Below are 13,180 nucleotides of genomic sequence, written 5' to 3'. Positions count from 1 at the left end.
CCAGTATCATGGGTTTGTAATTATTTTTTATGCATTTGTCTTTGAAATTCTATAGGAAATACAAAATGGAGTTAGAAGCCAAATATATATATAGTAGTACCCGTTTTTATATTTGCTGGTGTATTCACCTATACTAGGGGTCACACAGAGTTGGACACTACTGAAGTGACTTAGCAGCAGCAGCAGAGACCTTTATTTCATCATATGACTTTGAGTTGCTGTTTAGTGTCCTTTCATTTCAACTCGAAGGACTATCTTTAGCATTTCTTGTAGGGCAGGTCTTATGATATTGAACTCCCTCAACTTTTGTTTATCTGACAACATCCTAAATTATACCTAATTTTGAAGAACAGTTTTGTCAGATGCAAAATTCTTGGTTGACAATTTTTTTATTTCAACAGTTAAATGTGCATCCTACTGTATTTGGGCATCCATGGTTTCTAGTAAGAAATAAGTTGCTGACCTTATTACGGACTCTTGAACAGTTGAACTATTTCCTATCTTAAAAGATGATGCTGTGGAAGTCCTGCATGCAACATGCCAGCAAATTTGGAAAACTCACCAGCAGCCATAGAACTGGAAAAGATGAGTTTTCATTCCAGTCCCAAAGAAAGGCAATGCCAAAGAATGTTCACAAGTGAGTGAAGTCGCTCAGTCGTGTCCGACTCTTTGCAACCCCTTGGACTGTAGATTACCAGGCTTCTCTGTCCATGGGATTCTCCAGGCAAGAATACTGGAGTGGGTTGCCATTTCCCTCTCCAGGGGATCTTTCCAACCCAGGGATTGAACTCAGGTCTCCCACATTGCAGGCAGATGTGTTACCCTCTGAGCCACCAGGGAAGCCCTGGTGGGCTTCAAACTACTGCACAGTTGCACTCATCTCACACGATAGCAAAGTAATGATCAAAGTTCTCCAAGCCAGGCTTCAACAGTACATGAACCATACACTTCCAGTTGTTCAAGCTGGATTTAGAAAAGGCAAAGGAACCAGAGATCAAATTGCCAACATCCACTAGATCATCGAAAAAGCAAGAGAGTTCCAGAAAAACATCTACTTTTGCTTTATTGACTATGCCAAAGCCTTTGTGTGGATCACAACAAACTGTGGCGAATTCTTAAAGAGATGGGAATACCAGACCACCTGACCTGCCTCTGAGAAATCTGTATGCAGGTCAGGAAGCAACAGTTAGAACTGGACATGGAACAACAGACTGGTTCCATGGAGTACATCAAGGCTGCATATTCTCATCCTGCTTATTTAATTTCTATATAGAGTACATCATGTGAAATGGTGGGCTGGATGAAGCACAAGCTGGAATCAAGATTGCCAGGAGAAATATCAATAATCTCAGATATGCAGATGACATCACCCTTATGGCAGAAAGTGAAGAAGAACTAAAGAGTCTCTTGATGAAAGTGAAAGAGGAGAGTGAAAAAGTTGGCTTAAAACTCAACATTCAGAAAACTAAGATCATGGCATCCAGTCCTATCACTTCATAGGAAATAGATGGGGAAACAATGGAAACAATGACAGACTTTATTTTTCTGGTCTCCAAAATCACTGCAGATGGTGACTGCAGCCATGAAATTAAAAGATGCTTGCTCCTTGGAAGAAAAGCTATGACCAACCTAGACAGCTTATTAAAAACCAGAGACATTACTTTACCAACAAAGGTCCATCTAGTCAAAGCTACGGTTTTTCCAGTAGTCATGTATGGATGTCAGAGTTGGACTATAAAGAAAGCTGAGCACCGAAGAATTGATGCTTTTGAACTGTGCTGTTGGGCAAGGCTCTTTAGGGTCCCTTGGACTGCAAGGAGATCCAACCAGTCCATCCTAAAGGAAATCAACCCTGACTATTCATTGGAAGGACTGATGCTGGAGCTGAAACTCCAATACTTTGGCCACCTGATGTGAAGAACTGACTCATTGGAAAAGACCCTGATGCTGGTAAAGATTGAAGGCAGGAGGAGAAGGGGGCGACAGAGGATGAGATCATTGGATGGCCTCACAGACTTGATGGACATGAGTTTGAGTAGGCTCCAGGAGTTGGTGATAGACAAGGAAGCCTGCGTGCTGCAGTCCATGGGGTCGCAAAGAGTGGGACACGACTGAGAGACTGAACTGAGCAGTATGAAAAGAGTTGCTTCTCCTGCTGCTTTTATGGTTTTGTTTTTGTTTTTAGACAGTGGTGTATAATGTGCCTTGGTGCAAGTATCCTGGAATTTATCCTATGTAGATTTTATCGAACTTTTTGAATTTGTAGATTAATGTATTTCATCGATTTTGGGGTATTTTCAGCCATTATTTCTTTACATGTTCTTTCTGTCCCTTTCTCTCTTCCCCTTCTGATATTCCCACAATGCATGTTTTGGTCTGCTTATTATCCTGCAGGTCCCTTAGGCCCTGTTTACTTTTTGTAAAAAGCATTTTGAGCATATTCAAATCAGTTTTAAAGTTTTTATCTAGTTAGTCTGATGGCTGGGCTTCTTTAGCCAGTTTCTTTCAGTTAATTTTGTTCCTTTCAATGTGCAATTCTGTCTTGGTTTGTTTTTGTTTTGTATGCTATGTGATTTTTTTTTCTTAAACTGGGCATTTGAATAGTGTAATGTAACTGTTGAAAGTAGATTCTTCCCTTTTCCCAGGGCTTGCTGTTGTGTTGTTTGTTTTTATTTGGTTTTGTTTTTGATTGTTGAAGGCTATATTAGTATGTTTGTTGAATGACTTTCCAAAGCTGTTGTTTTTTTCAAACAAAGTATTCCTTGGTGTGTATAATCACTGAAGTCTCTTTGACTTAACTTGTGTTTCCACAGTGTTTTGACAGAGATTTCCTTGAGCTTCAGGAGCTAAAAAACAACCAAGCAAATAACAACAAAACCTCTGTCAGTCTGTATAGCTTGGGTCTGTCCTGGTGCACTCTTGTAACAATTTGTGAAAATTGCCAGTGTGACATAGCAGTAATACAGTAAGATTCAGATTTATATCCTGAGATTTGTCCATTGTGCTATGTAAAATCAAGTTTTCTTCTTTCTACAAAAAATAATTTGTTTTGTTGTTGTTCATTTGCTAAAGTCATGTTTGATTCTTTGCGACCCCATGGACTGCAGCATGAGAGGCTTCCCTGTCCTTTACTATAATCTAACCATCCCATCCTCTGTTGCCCTCTTCTCCTTTTGCCTTCAATCTTTCCCAGCATCAGCATCTTTTCCAGTGAGTTGGCCCTCTCCATCAGGTAACCAAAGTATTGGAGCTTCAACTTCAGCATCAGTCCTCCCAATGAATATTCAGGATTGATTTCCTTTAAGATTGACTGGTTTGATCTCCTTACAGTCCAGGGGACTCTCAAGTCTTCTCCAGCACCATAGTTCAAAAGCATTAGTTCTTTGCTGCTCAGCCTTCTTTATGGTCCAACTCTTATAAATGTATATGACTACTGGAAAAACCATAGCTTTGACTGTATGGACCTTTGTCGGCAAAGTGATGTCTTTGCTTTTTAATATGTTGCCTAGGTTTGTTATAGTTTCCTTCCAAGGAGCAAGCGTCTTTTAGTTTAATGACTGCAGTCACTGTCAGCAGTGGTTTTAGAGCTCAAGAAAGTAAAATCTGTCACTGTTTCCACTTTTTCATCTTCTAATAGCAAGGAAGTGATGGGACCAGTTGCCATGATCTTAGTTTTTTGAATGTTGAGTTTTAAGCCATCTTTTTCACTGTCCTCTTTAACCCTCATCCTGAGGCTCTTTAGTTCCTTTTCACTTTCTGCCATTAGAGTGGTATTATCTGCATATCTGAGGTTGTTGATGTTTCTCCTTGGCAGTCTTCATTTCAGCTTGTGATTCATCCAACACAGCATTTTGCATGATACACGCTGCATATAAGTTAAATAAGCAGGGGGGACAGTATACAGCCATGTCATACTCATTTCCCAATTTTGAACCAGTCAGTTGTTCCATGTAAGGTTCTAAGTGTTGCTTCTTGACCAGCATACAGGTTTCTCAGGAGATGGTTAAGATGGTCTGGTATTCCCATCTCGTTAAGAATTTTCCAGTTTGTTGTAATCCACACAGTCAAAGGCTTTAGCATAGTCAATGAAGCAGAAGTAGATGTTTTTCTGGAATTCCCCTGCTTTCTTTGTGATCCAACAATTGATCAATTATGATCAATTGTTGGCAATTTGATCTCTGGTGTGTCTGCCTTTTCTAAACCCAGTTTATATATCTGGAAGTTCATGGTTCACATACTGTTGAAGCTTAGCTTGAAGGATTTTGAGCATACCCTTGCTAGCATGTGAAGTAAGCAGTTGTACAGTAGTTTGAACATTCTTTGGTCTTGTCCACTTTACAATTGAAATGAAAATGGACCTTTTCCAGTCCTGTGCCACTGCTGAGTTTTCCCAATTTGCTGACATACTGAGTGCAGCACTTTAACAGCATCATTTTTTAGGATTTTAAATAGCTCAGCTGGAATTCCATCACCTCCATTAGCTTTGTTTGTAGTAATGCTTCCTAAGTTCCACTTGACTTGATAATACAGATAATTTGTACTTGTTTTAAATTGTGTTCTAATATTTGGTTTTTAAAATTCTTAAATAAAAAGTAGTTTTTGTAGCTCAGCTGGTAAAGAATCTGCCTGCAGTGTGGGAGATCTGGGTTCAATCTGTGGGTTGGGAAGATCCCCTGGAGAAGGGAAAGGCTACCCACTCCAGTATTCTGTCCTGAAGAGTTCCATGGGGTTGCAAAGAGTCGGACACAACTGAGTGACTGTCACTTCACTTCACTTCAGTTGATTTAAGAAGTCAAAGGTAATTTCAAACCTCTTGTTACTCTGTTCCTAGAGAGCCCAGTTACTAGAGTTAATCCCAGAGGAGCTTCTATATGCAAAATCTTGGATTGACTTCATAGGGTAGTAAAATGATAACTTAGATTTTCCATCCAAGTACTTATAATACAGTGATTGTGTGTGCGTGCTCATTTGTGTCTCTTTGTGACCCCATGGAGTGTAGGCCACAAGGCTCCTCTATTCATGGAATATTCCAGGCAAGAATACTGTAATGGATTGCCATTTCTTCTTCAGGGGATCTTTCCAACCAGAGACTGAACCTGCATCTCCTACATTGGCAGGCATATTCTTACCATTGTGCCACCTAGGAAGCCCATAATACAGTGAATGATAAAACAATTCCAAAAATAGATATCATTTAAAGAACATAGTCTCTTCAAAAAAATAATGTGACACAAATGTGTAAATCTTTTAAATCATTGGATAAATGGTTGAATTAACTATGTTCTAAATATATACACATATATAACAGAACTTTGGGGAGATAAGGCTAGGGTAAGAAGTACTCCTAAAATAGATAAAGGCTACTTCAGTATTTCTTAAATATTTACATTTTTTAAAGTTGTAGTCTCTGAAATTCTGAGAATTGTACTTTCATTTAAATTAGCAAGTATACTCTTAGAAAAATCACAAATGCAGCTGACCCTTGAATAACATGGGTTTGAACTGCATGGGTCCACTCATACATGAATACTTTTCAGTAGTAAATACTACAGTGCAGTATTGTTGCTGGTTAGTTGAGTCTTCGGATGCAGAGGAACTGGGGATATGGAAAGCCAGCTCTTACATTACACGTGGATTAATCCTCAAGTTGTCATATGGTCAGCTGTACCTCAGGAAGATTTAAGCTACATGTTATTTAGTTTATTTAGAGTGCTTTTTTCACTGTTTGTAAGCTGAAATCACACCTGTTCATGAGAGATTGAGAGTCTTAGTGGGTGGTAGCTGGGACAGTGGGTTAAGTACATGTAGTGTATTTTGGAGCGGGGCAAGGCTTTGTGGGAAGGTGTTGCATTGGGGTATGTGGGACTGCATAACAAGGAATAGAGAGAGGAAGGTGAGACCCTGATACGACATTTTCATAGTTGAAAATTTTGACTGAGGTCACTTTATATATGAGAAAGGGGAGTAATATGCTCTTATTCCTTCCTCCTTTCTCCTGCTTTCCTTTCTTTCTTCCTTCAAAAACCACAGAATTTCCTGTTCTCATCTTCTAGAATTCAAAGTTCTACTTTAGAACTTAGATTTTATAATTTAAGTAGACTTTTCTGAGATTCTTAAGATTTAATCTTCTTTTATTTATTTATTTATTTATTTATTTTTGGCTGCCGTGGGTCTTCGCTGCACGCAGACTTTCTCTGTTTGCAGTGAGTGGTGCTTCTCTAGTTGCGGGGCTCTGGCGTCTCACTGCGGTGACTTCTCTTGCGGAGCACAGGCTGTTGCAGTTGTCGCGCGTGGGCTCGGTAGTTGTGGCATGTGGGCTTAGTTACCTCACAGCATGTGGGATCTTCTGAACCCATGTCCCTTCCACTAGCAGGCGGACTCTTAACCACTAGACCACCAGGGATGCCCCAGTGTCCATTTATTTGTCGGAAAATGTGTCCTCAGCATCAAACAAATAATCTCTAGCATCAAACAAATAATCTATAGGAATAGCAGTGAGTTTATAAGTTTGAAATACGTTTGAAAAGGTAACTTCCATTAAAAAGTTTTTTCTACCTTAACATTTCAACTGGTGGCTCAGATGGTAAAGAATCTGTCTGCAATGTGGGGGACCAGGGTTTGATCCCTGGGTCGGGAAGATGCCTTGGAGAAGGAAATAGCAACCCAGTCCAATATTCTTGCCTGGAGAATTCCGTGGACAGAGGGAGCCTGGCAGGACTACAATCACTGGGATTGCAAAGAGTCGAACACAGTTTAGAGACTGAGCAGAAGCACGATTAGTATTCTTGCCTGGAGAATTCCACGGATAGAGGAGCCTGGTGGGCTACAGTCCATGGGGTCACAAAGAGTTGGATGGGCCTGAAGGACTAACACACACAAGCATTTCAACAATTAATAACAAATTTACATAACATTCTTGTTTTATATTTTATATTGTATAGTAAAGTGTTCTTAATTTTGTTGCTACTTTACATCGTACACTTACATGTTTGCTATTAAACTCATCAAAATTTAGTAATCTCTAGTAGCAAATTCTTGAAAATACAATTAATTTATAAACTCATTTCAGTCTTTGGTAATTTTTAAAATGTTCTTCGTATTTACATTTTTGACAGTTAATATATTTTTTAGTGTTGAATATAACAAATATGAAACGTATCCTATTTCATTTTTTAAATTAAAAAACAACACTTTATAAAACTTTTAGAACACAGTCACAAAATTTAAAGCTCAAAAGACTATACAGTGAAAATCTTTCATCTCATTCATCTGCTCTACTGTTCTTACAACCTACCTAGGGGCAAACAATTTACAAGTAAAGATTTTTCTGTGGTTAGCTTGTGTGTGTATACATGTATGTGGTGTGTCTGTGTGTGTTTTCTTTCTTTTGGGGAGCACACTCTTTTTTTAGTACCCTTATCACCACTACCCTCCCCCCCCCACACACACACAAATATACTTTGGAGACCATAGCAGTTAAGGTTATCACCTTTATTTTCTGTGGCTGTATACTACTATTTAGTTGTATTATAATTTATCAAACTAGTGTCTCTGTCTTTTATTAACCAATATGCAATTACTTGCCTTCTGGTTTGTTGAAACAATAGGTCAGACAACATTTGCCACAGTAATGCCTGTGTAAGTGGCTTGCCATAAAAACTCTGGCACCACATTCCTCAGTAGGGCACTCCTGATGAAGGTGACTGATTCTGCCATTGTCATCCACGATATAGTATTTCAGAACAGCCAGCTTAAACCTTCTTTGTCTTATGCTTGTTCTTCTTGGGAGTGATGTAAGACTTCTTCCTTTTCTTTTCTTAGCACCACCACAAAGTTTAAAACGTTAAGGTAAAGAGTGGACTCCTTTTGCATTGTAGTCACAGTACATCCATCTTCAGTTGCTTGGCAGCAAAGACCAGGCTTTGCCCATCGGGAGGAATTCCTTTGTTATCTTGGATCTTGGCCTTTATATTTTCTGTTGCATCCGAGGGTTTGACTTCGGGAGTGATGGACTTCCTTGTCAGGGTCTTCATGAAAATCTGCATCTTGGTGATGGTTCCACTGCAGATGGCAGGTCTAAAAGCTAACTTGTCCCTTACTGAGAACCAGTGAGGTCATTTTCTGTCCTTTTGTTTTGTAAACACTTGTAGCAAAAAATGTGTGTATGTCATATCATATATGAGTGCAGTGTTTCTTTGTGTCTCTTACCCATTTTCTAATTGGATTGTTTGCTCTTTTACTGTTGAGTTTTGAGAGTTCTTTATATATATTTTGGATACTAATCCTTTGTTGGGCCTGTGGTTTGGAAATACTTTGCCCACTTCTTACATTACCTTCTTATCCACTTTCTAGGCTCTTTGCTAGAGCAAAAGTTTTTAAGTTTTGAGGTTCAATTTATCGGTATTTTCCTTTAATGGGTTGGTGTCAGGTCTTAAATAATCTTTGCATATCAATGGATCCTGAAATTTTTCTCCTGTATTTTTCCCTACAAGCTCTATAGTTTTACATTTTACCTTTAAGATACATTTTGAGTTATTTTTGCATAAGATATGAGACTTAGGTTGAAGTTCATTTTTTTTGCCTACACATGTCCGTTCGCTTCAGCACCATTTGTTGGAAAAGCAGTCCCTCCACTGAATTGCTTTTGTACTTTTGCTAAAAATTGTGCATATTTTTGTGGATCTATTTCTGGGTTCTGTCTTATTCCATGTGTTTCTCTCTCTCTGCCAGTACTATACAGTTTTTACTACTATCGCTGTAAAATAAGTCTTTAAATTGGGTAGGATATTTCCTTCCATTTTATTCTTTTCCAAAATTGTTTTAGTAAGTCTAGTTCCTTTTCCTCTTCATATAAATTTTAGAATGATCTTGTCAATATCTACACAATAAATCTTGCTTGGGATATTGGTAGGAACTATGTTAAACCCCTGTATTAATATTGGGGAGTGGAAGAATTGACATTCTGAGATTGTTGAATCACTCATTCCATTAACATAGAATGTCTCTCTATTTGTTTTTAGATCTTTGGTTTCCTGATGAGTATTGTGCCATTTTTAGGATACAAGTCTTATATGCTTGTTTTGTTAGATTTGTACCTAGTGTTTCGGGTGTGTGGGTTATTTTATTTTTTATGTCCATGTGTTCATTGCAAGTACAGTGGATTTTTTCTATGTGTTTGTCTTGTATCCTATGAACTTACTGAACTCACTATTTGTTGTCTTTTTGTTTTGTAGATTCTTGGCAATTTTCTACCTAGATAATCATTTAATTGACAAATAGAGACAGTTTTATTTTCTCCTTTCAAATTTATTATTTTTTTTTAATCTCCTTTTCTTATTTTATTGCACTGGCAAAAACTTTCAGCAGTATGTTTAATGAATATGTTGATTGGACATTTTGTGTTTTTTCTCCCAATTTTGGGGGGAAAGAATTCATTCTTTGGGATCTGAAAGCAGTAGAGGATCTGCCTGCATTGCAGGAGAGGCAGGTTGATCCCTGGGTTGGGAAGATCCCCTGGAGAAAGAAATGGCAACCTACTCTAGTATTCTTGCCTGGAGAATTCCATGGACAGAGGAGCCTGGCGTGCTCCAGTCCAGGGGCTGCAAAGAGTTGGACACACTGAGTGACTAACACTCCCCAGTATTCTTGCCTGGGAAATCCCATGGACGGAGGAGCCTGGTGGGCTGCAGTCCATGGGCTTGCAAAGAATTCAGTGTGACTTAGCTACTAAACAGCAACAACAATTAAGTCTTTTACTCTCAAGTGTATGTTACTGTAGGTTTTTGTAGATGCTCTTTATCCAGTTGAAGAAGTTCCATTCCGTTTCTCTTTCTCTGAGAGATACTTTTTCCCCCATGAGTGGGTGAAGAATTTTGTCAAATACTACTTTTTTTTTTTTTTTTTACCTCAATTGAGATGAATTACATGGTTTTTTTCTTTAGCTTTTTAATGTGGTGGATTACATTGATTAGTTTTATAATATTGGTCTAGACCTGCAACCCTGGAATAAACTCTGCTTGATCATAATGGATGATTCTTTTTGTGTATTTCCAAATTTGACTTGCTAATATTTTGTTAAAGATCTGTACTTATGAAGAATGTTGATCTGTAGTTTTCTATACTGTGTTTATGTTTGTTTGTTTTTTAAATCAGGGTGATACTAGCTTAATAGAATGAATTTGAAAATGTTCCCTTCAGTTCTGTTTCTAGAAAAGATTGTGGAAAATTGATGTTAATTCTTCTTTAAAAGTTTGCTACAATTTTCAGTGAGACCATCTGGATCTGGAGAGTTTTTCGGATGTTTTGAATTTACAAATGCATTTTATTTAGTAGGTGTAAGACTATTCAAATTATTAACTTCATAAGTAAAGTTGGGTAAGTTGTAGTTTTTGTTTTGTGAGAAATTGGTTCATTCCTTCTAAATTGTCAGTTGTTTGTGAAGAGTTATTCATAGTGTTCCCTTTTTTTTTTTTTTTTTGGTAGTTGCAGGGTGTGTAGACACATTCACATTTCATTTCTGATTTATTCCTATGTTGGTAATTTGTATCTTCTCTCTCTCTCTTTTTTTTTTCCTTTGTCTTGCTAGGTGCTTCAGTTTTTGATCTCTTAAAAGAACCAGCTGTTTTATTGATTCTTCCCTATTTTTCCATTTTCAGTTTATTGATTTCTGCTTGTATTTTTATTTTTTCCTTTTTCTTTCTTTGCTTTTATTTTGCATTTTTGCAGAGGGATTCTAGAGGTTGAGAGTTAATTATTGATTTGAGTTTTTCCTTTTTTTTAATTGCTGTAAATTTCTTTCTCAGCACTGTTTTACCTATGCCTCACAGATTTTAATATGTTGTATTTTCATTTTCCTGTAGTTCTTTTTTAAAAAAATTTATTCTTTTAGTGGCACATAATTGCTCTAAGTGGTAGTTTCCGCTGTAGAACAAAGTGAATCAGCCGTATGTGTACATATATCCCCTCCCTCCTGAACCTCCCTTCCCCATCCCAGCCCTCTCGTCATCACAGAGCACTTAGCTGAGCTCCCTGTGCTGGAACAGCAACTTCCCACTAGCTGTCCGTTTTACACATGGTAGTGTATACATACATCAGTCTTACTCTCCCAGTTCATTTCACCCTCCCTTTCCCCTACTGTCCGTGTGTCTTTTCTCTACACCCGTGTGTCTGTTCCACCCTGCAGACAAGCTCATCTGTACTGTCTTTCTAGATTCCATACATAGACATTAATATACTTATTTTTCTTTTTCTGACTCACTTCACCCTGTGTGACAGACTCTAGGCCCATCCATATCACTGTAAATTACCTAATTTCATTCCTCTTTATGGCTCAGTAATATTCCATTGTATATATGTACCACAACCGCTTTATTCTTTCATCTGCCGATGGATGTTTAGGTTGCTTCCATGTCCTGGCTATTGTAAACATTGCTGCAGTGAACACTGCGGTACATGAGTCTTTGAATTACAGTTTTCTCAGGGTATATGCCCTTTAGTGGGATCACTGGGTCATGATAGTTCTATGTTTAGTTTTTTTAAGGAACCTCTGTACTGTTCTCCAAGTGGTTGTATCAATTTACATTACAACCCACAGTACATTTGGGTTCCCTTTTCTCCACACCTTCTCCAGCATTTATTATTTGTGGACTTTTTGATGATGACCATTCTGATGGTATAAGGTATTAATACCTCATTGTAGTTTTGATTTTCATTTCTGTAATAATGAGTAATGTTAAGCATCTTTCCATGTGTTTGTAGGTCATATGTATGTCTTCTTTGGAGTAATGTCTATTTAGGTCTTGCACCCATTTTTTTGGATTTATTTATTTGGCTGTGCCAGTTCTTAGTTGTAGCATGTGGGATTTAGTTCCCTGACCAGGGATCAAACCCAGGCCTCATGCACTGGGAATTAGGTCTTAGCCATGGGACCACCAGGGAAGTCCCTCCTTCAGTTCAATTGTATGTGTTTTTAAATTTCCTTTGAGAATTCCTCTTTGATCCATAGATTATTTACATATAAGTGTATTGTTAAAGTTTCAAGTGTTTGAAGATTTTCCTGTTAACTTTCTGTTATTGATTTCTAGTTTGTTTCTATTGTGGTCAAAGAACATATTTTTAATGATTTCAGTTCTTTTCAGTTTGTTCAGATTTGTTTTGTAGTCCAAGATATATTCTATCTTGTTTTATGTTGCTTAGGCACTGGATAAGAATGTGTTTTCCTCTCTTCCTGTATGGAGTGTTGTATAAATGTTGATTAATTCTTGTTGACTGATGGTATTGTTGAGTTCTTTTAAATTCTTTGTGATTTTCTATATAGTTGTACTGATTGTTTAGAGAGAGGTATTGAATTGTTCAGCTATTACTGTGGGTTTGTGCATTCTCCTTTCAGTTCTATCAGTTTTTGCTTACATTTTAGAACTCTGTTGTTTGGTGGATATGCATTTGGGATTGCTGTCTTCTTGATGGACTGGCCTTTTTAACATTGGATAATGTCCCTCTGTCCAGTGAATTTCCTTGCTTTGAAGTCTACTTTCAGTTCAGTTCAGTTGCTCAATCATGTCTGACTCTTTGCGACCTGATGAACTGCAGCACGCAGGCTTTCCTGTCCATCACCAACTCCTGGAACTTGCTTAGACTCATGACCATCGAGTTGGTGATGCCATCCAACCATCTCATCCTCTGTCGCCCCCTTCTTCTCCTGCATTCAGTCTTTCCCAGCATCAGGGTCTTTTCCAGTGAGTCAGTTCTTTGCATCAGGTGGCCAAAGTATTGAAACTTCAGCTTCAGCATCAGTCTTTCCAATGAATATTCACGACTGATTTCCTTTAGGATTGACTGGGTGGATCTCCTTGCAGTCCAGGGGACTCTCAAGAGTCTTCTCCAACGCCACAGTTCAAAAGCATCAATTCTTCAGCACTCAGCTTTCTTTATGGTCCAACTCTCACACCCATACATGACTACTGGAAAGACCTTAGCTTTGACTATATAGACCCTTGTCGGCAAAGTAATGTTTCTGCTTTTTAATATGCTGTCTAGGTTTGTCAATAGCTTTTCTTCAAAGGAGCAAGTGTCTTTTAATTTCATGGCTGCAGTTGCCATCTGCAGTGATTTTGGAGCCCAAGAAAATAGTCTCTCACTGTTTCCATTGTTTCCCCATCTATTTGCCATGAAGTGATGGGAC

The 13,180-nt window shown here is 38.1% G+C and overlaps 1 protein-coding gene and 1 pseudogene across 3 annotated transcripts in view; one reads left to right on the top strand and one right to left on the bottom strand.

Moving 5' to 3' along the window:
* Nucleotides 1-13,180, top strand: part of SOS1 (SOS Ras/Rac guanine nucleotide exchange factor 1) — a 127,770-nt gene that overhangs the window by 17,638 nt on the left and 96,952 nt on the right. The window lies entirely within an intron of this gene.
* On the bottom strand, nucleotides 7,482-8,094 carry LOC133256911 (ubiquitin-ribosomal protein eS31 fusion protein-like; annotated as a pseudogene).

The sequence above is a fragment of the Bos javanicus genome, chromosome 11 (genome assembly GCF_032452875.1).
Source record: "Bos javanicus breed banteng chromosome 11, ARS-OSU_banteng_1.0, whole genome shotgun sequence".
NCBI lineage: Eukaryota > Metazoa > Chordata > Mammalia > Artiodactyla > Bovidae > Bos > Bos javanicus.
The sequence above is the reverse complement of the archived record's forward strand: the minus strand, read 5'-3'. Positions and strand labels throughout refer to the sequence as shown.